This window comes from Neoarius graeffei, chromosome 17 (genome assembly GCF_027579695.1).
Source record: "Neoarius graeffei isolate fNeoGra1 chromosome 17, fNeoGra1.pri, whole genome shotgun sequence".
Classification (NCBI taxonomy): Eukaryota; Metazoa; Chordata; class Actinopteri; order Siluriformes; family Ariidae; genus Neoarius; species Neoarius graeffei.
Genome location: NC_083585.1, coordinates 49,530,110 through 49,542,807, shown reverse-complemented (window position 1 = coordinate 49,542,807; position 12,698 = coordinate 49,530,110). Strand labels below are relative to the sequence as shown.

The 12,698-nt window shown below is 40.6% G+C and overlaps 1 pseudogene; it reads left to right on the top strand.

The window, feature by feature from the left end:
* Window positions 1-2,482: 2,482 nt before the first annotated feature.
* On the top strand, window positions 2,483-3,420 carry LOC132901204 (olfactory receptor 1500-like; annotated as a pseudogene).
* The last annotated feature ends 9,278 nt before the right edge of the window (window positions 3,421-12,698 follow it).

Here is a 12,698-nt window from a genome sequence, read left to right as displayed (position 1 = left end):
TCTTCATGATATGAAATGTTTCACACACACACACACACACACACACACACACACACACACACACACACACACACACACACACACACACAGTGGTGCTTGAAAGTTTGTGAAGCCTTTAGAATTTTCTATATTTCTGCATAAATATGACCTAAAACATCATCAGATTTTCACACAAGTCACAAAGGACCACAGGGTAACTTCTAAGCAACTGAAGGCCTCACTCACATTGGCTAATGTTAATGTTCATGAATCCACCATCAGGAGAACACTGAACAACAATGGTGTGCATGGTAGGGTTGCAAGGAGAAAGCCACTGCTCTCCAAAAAGAACATTGCTGCTCATCGACAGTTTGCTAAAGATCATGTGGACAAGCCAGAAGGCTATTGGAAAAATGTTTTGTGGACAGATGAGACCAAATAGAACTTTTTGGTTTATATGAGAAGTGTTATGTTTGGAGAAAGGAAAAGACTGCATTCCAGCATAAGAACCTTATCCCATCTGTGAAACATGTTGGTGGTAGTATCATGGTTTGGGCCTGTTTTGCTGCATCTGGGCCAGGATGGCTTGCCATCATTGATGGAACAATGAATTCTGAATTATACCAGCGAATTTGAAAGGAAAATGTCAGGACATCTGTCCATGAACTGAATCTCAGGAGAAGGTGGGTCATGAAGCAAGACAACGACCCGAAGCACACAAGTCATTCTACCAAAGAATGGTTAAAGAAGAATAAAGTTAATGTTTTGGAATGGCCAAGTCAAAGTCCTGACCTTAATCCAATCGAAATATTATGGAAGGACCTGAAGCAAGCAGTTCATTTGAGGAAACCCACCAACATCCCAGAGTTGAAGCTGTTCTGTATGGAGGAATGGGCTAAAATTCCTCCAAGCCGGTGTGCAGGACTGATCAACAGTTACTAGAAATGTTTAGTTGCAGTTATTGCTGCACAGGGGGGTCACACCAGATACTGAAAGCAAAGGTTCACATACTTTTGCCACTCACAGATATGTAATATTGGATCAGTTTACTCAATAAATAAATGACCAAGTATAATATTTTTGTCTTATTTGTTTAACTAGGTTCTCTTTATCTACTTTTAGGACTTGTGTGAAAATCTGATGATGTTTTAACTCATATTTAAGCAGAAATATAGAAAATTCTAAAGGGTTTACAAACTTTCAAGCACCACTGTAATAAAGGTGTGGTGTACATAGACTTCTGTCACTTATCTACGCTGACTCATATAAAATACTTTGTTTTGAAATGTATATCATAAATCACAATCCCACCTTACCTTTGAATAGTTTTCAACCAAACTTCATTGCATCTTTAGTGCTTTTAGGAAAAGCATTTTCTTTCATAATTTGTAATTCTTCCTCACTTACGGGGGCAAAGTGATTGGCTGCCATTTTCCTGAGTCGTTTGAGGTGATTAGTCGAGAAATATTCTGAATTTCTCAACCAATAAGAGCACAATTTTCTATCATCACCTGCATATTTATACTAATGCTCGATAATCACCTCGAGTGACTCGGCAAAATGGAGGTCAGTCGCTTTGTCACCGTAAGTGAGGAAGAATTACAAATTATGAATGAAAATGCTGTTCCTAAAAGCACTAAAGATGCTACGAAGTTTGGTCTAAAACTATTCAAAGGTAATGTGGAACTGTGATTTATTTTATCAATTTCAAAACAAAGTATTTAATGTGAGTTGGCAGAGATAAGTGATACAAGTCCGTGCCACACCGTTATTATGTTTGCATGTTGCTTTTGAAGTTTGAAATCGATTTAAAAAGAATTTTGATAACTTGACTGCAAATCAAGCATTTTTCTGGTTGCTAGATTATGCTCCAATTTAAATGCATTCCAATCAGCTAAGATTGATTGCACAAATACACCAAAATCAAAGTGATGTATAAGGAAACGATCTGTGGAATTTACATTTGCTCATTTTGTGAACAACATTTACTCTACAGAGCCTGAATAATATCTATTTGAATTATATATTTCAAATTGCCCAACTTTTATCCTTATAACATAGAAATGATGCACACATGTTGTTCAGAAATGTCGCAGACACTGTATACTGCCTCATGACTGCAAGGATATGGTCATGTTCATATTTTTACATATCCCACAGTGAAGTGCACTGGGAATAGTTCAGACAAGACATCATCTATTTGAATCAACCAATGATCTCAAACATATAGAATTATATAAACAGTTTTTACCCGCTTGGCAGAAGAAGTGGATTGGATGCCTTATACAGCATGGCAGTATAGAAGAACTCCACAGCACTGTATGACTAGAAGTTCAGTTCCAGTCTCACTTGAAGTCCTATTATCGTGTCACTTTAAGTATTTTGGAATAACAGAGACACTTTACAAAGCAATTTGAAAGACTCCTGGACAGATTGATAATTCTTTATTGAAGAAAATATTTTTAAATAACTATTTTTAAATAACAACAAAGCAGAGGTGAACATGGCTCAAAATGTTTCCAGAAAAACAATCAGTGAATGACCACTTTGACCACTTTGCAAAACCAATGATACTTGGAATTGTCATACTTACTGTATACATTCTTGTAATGCTTGGGAATCTGACAAACATATGCTTCATTATCATGGATAAACGTCTGCACCAGCCAATGTACCTCTTTATCTGCAATTTAGCAATTGCAGACATGCTCTACTGTACATGCTCATGTCCAACAATGATAAGGAACCTTTTAGTTGGATTTAAAACCATATCTTATGCATCATGCATTACTCAGTTATGTGTGTTTGGTTTAGGCTTTGTAATGGAGGTGTTTACTATTTCTGTCATGGCTTTTGACCGATTACTTGCCATAATCAAGCCACTGCGCTACCATTCAATTCTGACAAATGTACGTTCTATTATTCTTACTTTCTTGCTGTGGATTCTTGGTTCTGCGACGATAGCTGTTGTGCCTGGAACTGTTCTTCCACTACCAGTTTGTTACACAACACTTAAATTCCTGTTTTGTGACTATGGATCTGTTGTCAGGGCCACTTGTGTAGATCCTAACCCATATTTTGATCTGATGGCAATTTTAAGTTTTTTTCTGCTGTTTGGAACATTCAGTTTTATCTTTGGATCTTATATAATGATATTCATAGTTGTTTTCAAAATGACCTCAAAGGGTAGCAAGAAAAAAGTGTTTAATACATGCTTTAGTCATTTGATAGTTGTAGTGTGCTATTACAGCCCTACTTTTGTTAAAAACATTTTAACTAGGACTGGTGTAGTTCTCACAATAGAAGAACGAAACGGATTCAGGATTTGCACAATTCTTGGTCCATCCTTAGTAAATCCTTTTATATATTCTTTTAGCACAAAAGAGATCAGAAAAAAAAATACTGAGAATTATGTCTCAAGTTGGACCAACCAAAGAATAATGTGAGGGTAAATATGCTGCTTTTACTTATTTTACATTTACATTAAGAGTGAGTAAAGGCTCACGGACCCACAAAGCATACACAGTAAAAAAAAAAAAAAAAAAAAAAACAGGAATGTGTGTGGTTCACTTTCACTTGTATTTCTTTACAGACAGAATGAAACCAATACTGTATATTTCATGTTTTGTCTGGTCAATAGCATTTCATTTGTGAATATGCATACATTCCTGCATTTCAGCCCTGCAATACATTAAAAAAAAAAGGATATGGGCAATTTAGGGCAATTAAAGAGCAAAACAATTAAATAATGATGTTAGTTGAAACAGCTGATGTCAACAGGTGGTTGTAATCATGATCTGGTACAAAAGCAGTATCCAGGAAAGGCCTAGTCTTTGAGTAGCAAAGGTAGGCTGAAGATCTCGACAAATACTTGAGAAAATTATTGAAATGTTTATAAACAATGCTCCTCAAATAAAATACAAATGATTTTGTACATATCACCCTCTACAGTGCATAATATCATTAAATAATTCAAGGAGTGTGGAGGAATTTGAGTACATATTGGGCAAAGACGCAAGCCTGAGCTGAACACCCATGATCTGTGATCCTTCAGATGGCACTGCATCAAGAACTGTCATTCATCTATAGGTGATATAACCACATGGGCTTGGGGTTACTTTGGCAAATCTTTGTGAAGCACTACAATATGGAGTTACATCCAAAAATGGCAGTTAAATCTTTACTGTGCAAAAAGGAAGCCTTATATTCCAGGTCTTTCTTTGTAAGAAATGGCTGCTGTGTGCTCTGGACCAAAAATGAAAAGGACTACCCAGACTGTTACCAGCAACAAGTCCAAAAGCCAGGTCTAAAATGGTATGGGGTTGTGTCAGTGCTCTTGGAAAAGGTAACTTACACTTCTGTGATGGCAACATTAATGCAGAAAAGTATATTGAGATTTTGGAGCAATATATTCTTCCTTCAGGATGACATCTTTTCCATTTACCGTATTGGCTCGAATATAAGACGGTGTTTTTGTTGTAAAAAATAGCTCTTAAAAAGGGGGGTCGTCTTAAATTCGCGGACTAGACAAAATGCCGCCAAAAACGAAAGTGAAAGTGAGGACAGTGAGAGTGAGCAAAGTGAGGCTGAGGATCTCTGTGCTGAGTAGCTGTAATTTAGCAAACTACCCTTTCCATTGTTTCAGTTGTTTATTATTGTAAACCTTAATGTATTGTTTAATGCATTGTTTAAAGCATTTGCACTGTTCTGCAAATTTATTCCATATACCCGTAGGCTATGGGAAGTTAATGCATTGACATTCTGAAGTTTATGAACTTTCAATCTAAACCTGACAAATTTGTTGAATTAATGCAATTTAAATGTTTTAATTTGGCTTGTCTAGTAGCCTACAGTTTAGCCTCTTTTTTTACTTCTATGAAAAGTGTTCACGGAAATGAGACTGAAATGACCTCTATTTAAATGTGAAAAACAAAAGCCTCTAATTTTAAACAGAATTTTGAAATAAATACGCTTCATATGAATGAACATTTGGTCTTCAAAAAACTTTTTCCCCAAAGATGAACTTGGAAAAGGGGGGGTCGTCTTACATTCAGGGTCGTCTTATATTCGGGCCAATACGGTATTTTTCAACAAGGCTGGGCAATGTATATAAATTTTTATTTATTTATTTATTTATTTATTTATTTATTTATTATCTTCCTTCCTTCCTTCCTTCCTTCCTTCCTTCCTTCCTTCCTTCCCCCAACATTACCTGAATCAGAATCAGAAATACTATAATAATCTTGAGGGAAAATTGAAAATGTCTGCACTTGTTCACACTCAAATAGATAAAATAAATTACAATATTAAACAGATAAATAAAGTTCTATCTAATCTAATCTCTAATCTAATCTAAGATATGTAAAACATGTCGAATATGTAAAAATATATAAAAATTATACATGTAAAAACATATAGAACTTTCTAAAATGTCAACCATACATACTGCACATAAATAGCCATGTGGAAGGAAAATTAGCCATGCAGATGGAATAAAGAAAGTTATTGCACAGTTAATGTTACAGTTATTGTACATAAATAAGTAAATAGTAAATAATGGCTATGATACGTAGAATTATTACGCTAGTATTGCACACTGAGTGAGGTATTGAATAGCTATATTATGTAATTATTGAACCTAGGTATAGTGTGGATGGATGTAGTATGATCGAATTATTACACAGGTGCAGTATTGAATAGTGCATTGTCTTTTGAATATCTGAGCCTCTGAGGGAGAGGTTGAAAAGTTTGAAGGCCACGGTCAGGAATGACCTCCTGTGGCACTCTGTCGTGCATTTTGGAGGAATGAGTCTTTCACTGAAAGTACTCCTTTGATTAGCCAGTGTAGCTAAGCCTGCTCCAGGAGATGGAGATCTGCGTCTGGCGTCGCCAGAGCTGCAATCGTTTTGTGAAGTTTTTTCGTGCTGTAGCATCGAGCAGATAAGGCTGTGCATACACCTCCAGTCCTTGCAAGTGGCAAACAGAGTTCAGGAGCATTTTGTGGTTACGCCAACAAGAAGTAACACATTTAAAACAAGTTAAATGTTAAGAAGTGGAATAACCTCACCAGCTTGAAGGGACTCTACAAGTGCTAAAAGGGCAAAGTGGTCTGGTGTTATGTACATATTTCTAAGTTAAAGTCTTTATTGATTCCAACATAGTAATTTACAAATAAGCAACTTTGAAGTGCACCGACATTTAAAGGTGCTATACGTGTTTAAAGGTGAAATGTATTAGTTGACTTACATGTTTCTAGGTTACATTTTTTTGCTGATTTCAACATAACTATTTACTTAAGTTAGTTTTTTGAAGTGTCAATAACATTTAAAGAGCTAATCTATTCCCTTAACTATAATTTACTAAGTGTTAAAAGGAGGTGTTTTCTGTTTCATTGCAAGTTAATAAGGCTAATTTCATTTCATTATTACTGTAATTTAAAATATAAGATAACTGCTAACATTTAAGATAAGCTAGTTAATTAAACTAATTTAATTTAAGTTTAAGCAACTAAACAAGAACAAGTCAAACAATACTGAAAATGGCTGACCAAGAAGCTAATAAGCAGGCTCTAGACAGTAATGGTGAAGCTGTAGAGTTACAGCAGCAGTCTAAAAACCATGATAATGAACCTTTTGACACCGACCCACTAACAGAGACCCAAGCTGCTGCAGAACAAGGATTACGAAGAAGCCAGAGAACCAGAAAGCTAACTGAAAAAGGTCAAAAACTCTATGATGACAAATCTAAACAGCTTTACCATCATTTTACAATTGTTTATGACAACTGGAAGGTGCTTGTTAAGGAGGCTAAGAAAGCACTCAGTGGAAGTCCCTCCAGTGAAGTCTTACAAGAACACATGAGTAAGATTCGCTGTTCTTCAACAGATGTGAAACAAGTTTATGAAGACTTGCGCAAATTAATTGTTCCTGATGGAGAGACCCATCACTGAGTAGACACTTGCCATGCCATCTCAGAACAGATTGTGGAATATGCATGGAATTGTCTTGAAGAGAAAGATGAAGGTCAAGGCTCTCATAAAGGACCAACACATTGGACTGAGACTGGCTCTGTTTTCTTAACTGCAGCATCTCAGAAGTCTAGTTCAAGCAAAAGATTGAGTCACTCAAGCAAAGTATCAAGTCACTCAAGCATGTTATCTGCAAAGAAACAAGAAGCAGCAGCAGAACTAGCTGCAACTGAAGCCACACTGAAAGTCTTACAAGAAATGGATTGTAAGAAACAAAAGCTTGAAACCGTTGAAGCTGAAAACAGACAGAAGCTTGTATTACAAGAAGTGGAAAATGCTGCAAGATAAAACACATTAGAAGAGAAACGCAGACAGATAGAGCTGTTAGAGACCGTCAAGAAGATGAATGCTGCAAAGGCATGACTTCAGGTCTATGAACAAGAAGTTGGCTCTGATGAAGAGATATCAGACATGCTCCATAACTGCAAGTCCAGGCAGGAGAAACCTGCACCTAATTCAGAAGGTCTTCCAGTACGGCACCATCACAAGATTCCACATATGCACAACCTGCTGTGACAACACAGTCACCAGAGGGCAAAATCCTACTGACACTCATCAGGAGGATAGCACTATAGCACTTGCAAGGGCAATAGCAGAGTCCATTAATGCAAGTCATATCCTAGTACCAGAGCCTTCTGTTTTCAGTGGAGACCCATTCAAGTACAAAGACTGGAAAATGTCTTTTCAAAAATTGATAGACAGGAAGAACATACCAATAAATGATAAGGTCAACTACCTACACAAGTATATGGGTGGGCCTGCAAAGAAAGCCATTGAGAGTTACTTCCTGTTAGGAACAGATGCAGGCTACTATGCAGCATGGGACATCCTGGAGGAACGGTATGGAAGCTCCTTTGTGATTGCTAAAGCCTTCAGGGATAAGCTCACTTCATGGCCCAGGATAGGAACTAAGGACAGTATTGAACTAAGAGAATTCTCAGACTTCCTTCAAGGCTGTGAAGCAGCAAGGTCAGAGATTAAGAGTCTAGAGGTCCTTAATGACTGTGGTGAAAACCAAAAAAATGCTCACCAAGCTTCCTGATTGGTTAGCAGCCAGATGGAACAGAAGGGTCATTGAGATTGAAGAAGAAAGTAAGTCATTCCCAAGCTTCAGTCAGTTTGTTGAGTTTGTCTCAAAGGAAGCTAAGATAGCTTGCAATCTGGTTACTTCTCTTCATGCTCTTAAGTCCAGTGATGGTGAAAAGCTGAAGACACCAAAGACTCGAAGCGTGGGTGCAAAGGTGCTGGTAAGCAGCTCTGAAGAAAACCCAGATAGTAAAGGGTGTATCTTTTGTGAGAAGTCAAGCCATGGTATTCATGCATGTCAAAAGTTCATGGACAAGACTGTCGCAGAACGAGTCAAGTTTATGCAAACGAAAAAATTGTGTTTTGGATATTTGAAACCAGGACACCATTCAAAGAACTGCGAAAAAAAAAGCGTTTGTGACACATGTAAAAGAAAGCATCCAATATGCTTACATGAAGACCGTATGAAGCAGGACAGAAAGAAAGAACGAGGGGATGATGAAAGAAAAGAGAAAGAAATATCAAAGGAAAGAGCAGATTCTAAAAAGACAAAAGAAATGTCAAATGAAGCAACATCCAACCATGTGGCGCAAGATATGAACAGTACATACACATCCACAGTTATTCCAGTATGGCTGTCCACAACAAGTAATCCTGAGAATGAAGTCCTTGTATATGCTCTTTTGGACAACCAAAGTGATACCACCTTCATCTTGCAAGAAAGGGCAGAAGCTCTGGACGCACAGAAGGAGCTTGTGCAATTGAAACTCTCCACATTGTCATCCAAAAGTACAGTTGTTCAAAGTCAGAAGTTAACTGGGCTGCAGGTTAGAGGGTTTTATTTATCAAAGAGGATCTCTCTCCCAGTAACCTATTCAAGAGAATTAATTCCTGTTAATTTAAGTCATATTCCTACACCCAAGACAGCAAGGGCATGGCCTCACCTAGAGCACCTTGCCAAAGAAATTGCACCTTTAATTGAATGTGACGTTGGCTTGCTCATAGGTTACAATTGTTCGCAAGCCCTGCTACCCAGAGAAGTTGTGTCAGGGAAAGACAACGAGACATTTGCTCAAAGAACAGATCTTGGCTGGAGTATAGTCGGATGTGCTAATCCCTGTGTTGACTACGGCGACACAATTGGAAGCAGCCACAGGATCATTGTGAGAGAAGTGGCACCTTCTCTTCAGTCGTCTCCTCGTCTGCCAAGTGAAGTTCGATACATATACCGAACCCAAGTCAAGGAATTAGTCACTCCACCAGATGTGTTAAAGGTGCTCGAGTCCGACTTCAATGAAAGAACCGTCGAGGACTCTCACTTCTCTCAAGAAGATCTACGCTTCATATCAGTAATGGAGGAAGGAATCAAGATCAATGCAAATGGTCACTGTGAAATGCCATTGCCATTCAAAGAAGACAGGCCGAGTCTGCCAGACAACAGGAGATGTGCAAACCACCGTCTCAAGTGTTTGAGAAAGAGATTTGAGAAAGACAAGCAATACCATAAGGACTACACTGCCTTCATGAGTGAAACAATAAATCGTGGAGATGCTGAGAAGGTTCCAGACAACGAACTTGACAAAAGTCCTGTCTGGTACATCCCTCACCATGGGGTGTATCACCCACAGAAACCTGGAAAGATACGGGTTGTGTTTGACTGCTCAGCGACGTTCCAAGGTGTGTCATTAAATGATCATCTGCTTACTGGGCCAGAATTGACAAATACCTTGATAGGTGTCCTCTGCCAATTTCACAAGGGTCCAGTAGCAATAATGTGTGACATTGAATGCATGTTTCATGTAAGAGCAGGGTCTATTTGAGATTTCTCTGATGGGACAATGGGAATTTCCACTCTGAACCATCAGTTTACTGGATGAAAGTGCACCTGTTCGGGGCAGCCTCATCACCTGGCTGTGCAAACTACGGCCTCAAGCACATTGCCACTCAAGGACAAGGCCGCTTCAGTGAAGCATCCATCCGCTTCATTGAAAGAAACTTCTACATGGATGGTGGCTTGATTAGTGTGTAAAGAGAAGAAGCAATTCAGTTAGTCAATGATTCACGGCAGCTCTGCAGCACTGGTAAGCTACGAATCCACAAGTTTGTTTCCAACAGCCGACAAGTACTTGCATCACTCCCTGAAGAAGAGTGTGCTGAAACAGGAAGAGGTCAAGACTTAGCCTTGGGTGAGCCGCAGATTGAAAGAGTCTTAGGTGTCAAATGGTGTGTCACTTTAGATCACTTTCAGTTCAGAGTAGTTGTGAATGAACATCCACTCTCTAGAAGAGGGGTCTTGGTGACAGTAGCCTCCATCTTTGACCCTCTTGGCTTTGTAGCGTCTTTCATTCTACTTGGGAAGCAAGTACTTCAACAAATGTGTCTTGACAAGATTGGATGGGATGATCTTTTTCCACAATGGGAGTCCTGGCTCTTGGATCTACAGAACCTAGCTGACGTCAAGATCCAGCAATGTTTCTAGCCAGCAGGTTTCAAGGAAGTCCAAAGATACGAGCTCCATTACTTCTCAGATGCAAGTATCACAGGGTATGACGGATGCACATACCTGAGACAAATCAGTGTATCAGGACAAATCCACTGTTCTTTAGTCATAGGCAAAGCGAGAGTGGCCCCAAAAAAAGTCACTATGGTGTCAAGACTTGAGCTGTCAGCGGCTGTTGCTGCAGTACGTACAAGTGACATGCTCAGAAAGGAGTTAGAGATAGAAGATGCTCAGGAATTCTTCTGGATGGACTCAAAGGTCGTCCTGGGATACGTCAACAATGACACCAGATGATTCCATGTATTTGTAGCCAATCGCATTCAGCGTATCAAAGAAAGTACCAATCCAAGTCAATGGAGACACGTGACCTCTGAGGAAAATCCCGCTGACCACAGGTCAAGGGGCCTTAAGGCGCAAGAGCTCATTGTCTCTAACTGGTTCAAGGGTCCAGACTTTCTCTGGCATGATGAGCTTCCCAGTGGAGATATTAAGGTGGGAGAACCTGCAGTCGATGACCCAGAAGTTCATAAGGCTGTTGTGCACAAAACTTCAACAACAGAAAATTCACTGCTTGATCATTTCTTAAAGTTCTCCAGCTGGATGAGGTTAGTCAAGGCCATCGCCAGACTGATGTGACGTGTCAAGGAGCTTAAAGGTTTGGTATCAAGAACAAATGACACCACAAGTCTCGAAGAGAGAAAGGATGCAGAACTTACTATTATAGTGTAGGAATCAGAGCGGGTGGGTGGGGCACAGACGCACGGCAGGCCAGAACTGAGTTCCAAAAACTTTTTATTTGTAGCTTTTCAGCTTTTCACACTCTCCCAGCCACACATGCATGCACACACACAAGTCTTCTGGTTGGGGAGAGAGCTCCCTTCCTCTGCTCTCTCTCCTTTTATAGGGCGCGGTCACTGGGGAAGACACACAAACACAGGTTAACTAACATCAGGTGCAGTGATTTTGCCACTTACCTTCCCTGACTCCGCCCTCCGTTCACAGACCGACGCTTGACCACGCCCCCGCTGCCACATACCCCCACTGCCCGACTCAGGCTTGGGAGCCATCCAGCCTGCAGCCGACTCCCCCACCCCTTGACGGGAGAGGAAATCCGCCACGACCAACTGCACCCCTGGCCTGTGGACCACCTTGAACTTAAACAGCTGGAGTGCCAGATACCAACGGGTGATCCACGCGTTGGCATCCTTCATGTGGTGTAGCCACTGGAGGGGCACATTGTCCGAACAGAGGGCGAAAGGGCGTCCCAGTAGGTAGTAGCGGATGGCGAGGACTGCCCACTTGATGGCCAGGCACTCCTTCTCTATGGTGCTGTAGTGGCCCTCATGTACAGACAGCTTCCTGTTGATGTACAGCACTGGACAATCCTCCCCTTCCACCTCCTGGGACAGAACAGCCCCCAGCCCCCTGTCCGACGTGTCCGTCTGCAAAACAAAGGGGAGAGAAAAATCAGCGGAGTGTAACAGTGGCCCCCCACACAGTGCAGCCTTTACCTCAGAGAAAGCCCGCTGGCATTGCTCCATCCACTGGACAGGATCTGGTGCCCCCTTTTTAGTGAGATCAGTCAGCGGGCTGGTGACGTCCGAATAATTAGGTATAAAGCTACGATAGTAGCCAGCCAGCCCCAGGAACTGTCTCACCCCCTTTTTGGTCTTGGGTCTTGGGCAGGCCGCAATCGCTGCTGTCTTATTAATTTGGGGACGCACCTGCCCATTGCCCAATTGGAAGCCCAGATACCGTACTTCCACCCGCCCAATCGCACACTTCTTCGGGTTGGCTGTGAGACCCGCTCGCCTCAGTGACCTAAGGACGGCCCTTAGGTGTTCTAAATGCCTCAGCCAGTCATTACTATAGATTATGATATTGTCCAGGTATGCGGCCGTATAGGTGGCGTGGGGGCAGAGGACCCTATCCATAAGCCGCTGGAATGTAGCGGGTGCCCCAAACAGCCCAAAAGGAAGTGTGACAAACTGGTGTACGCCAAACAGTGTGGAAAAGGCCGTTTTCTCTCAGGATAATGGAATCAAGGGGATCTGCCAATATCCCTTTGTCAAATCCAGTGTCGAATAAAAATGAGCCGTGCCTAGTTGATCAAGCAACTCATCAATACGAGGCATTGGGTACGCATCGAATTTAGACACCATGTTG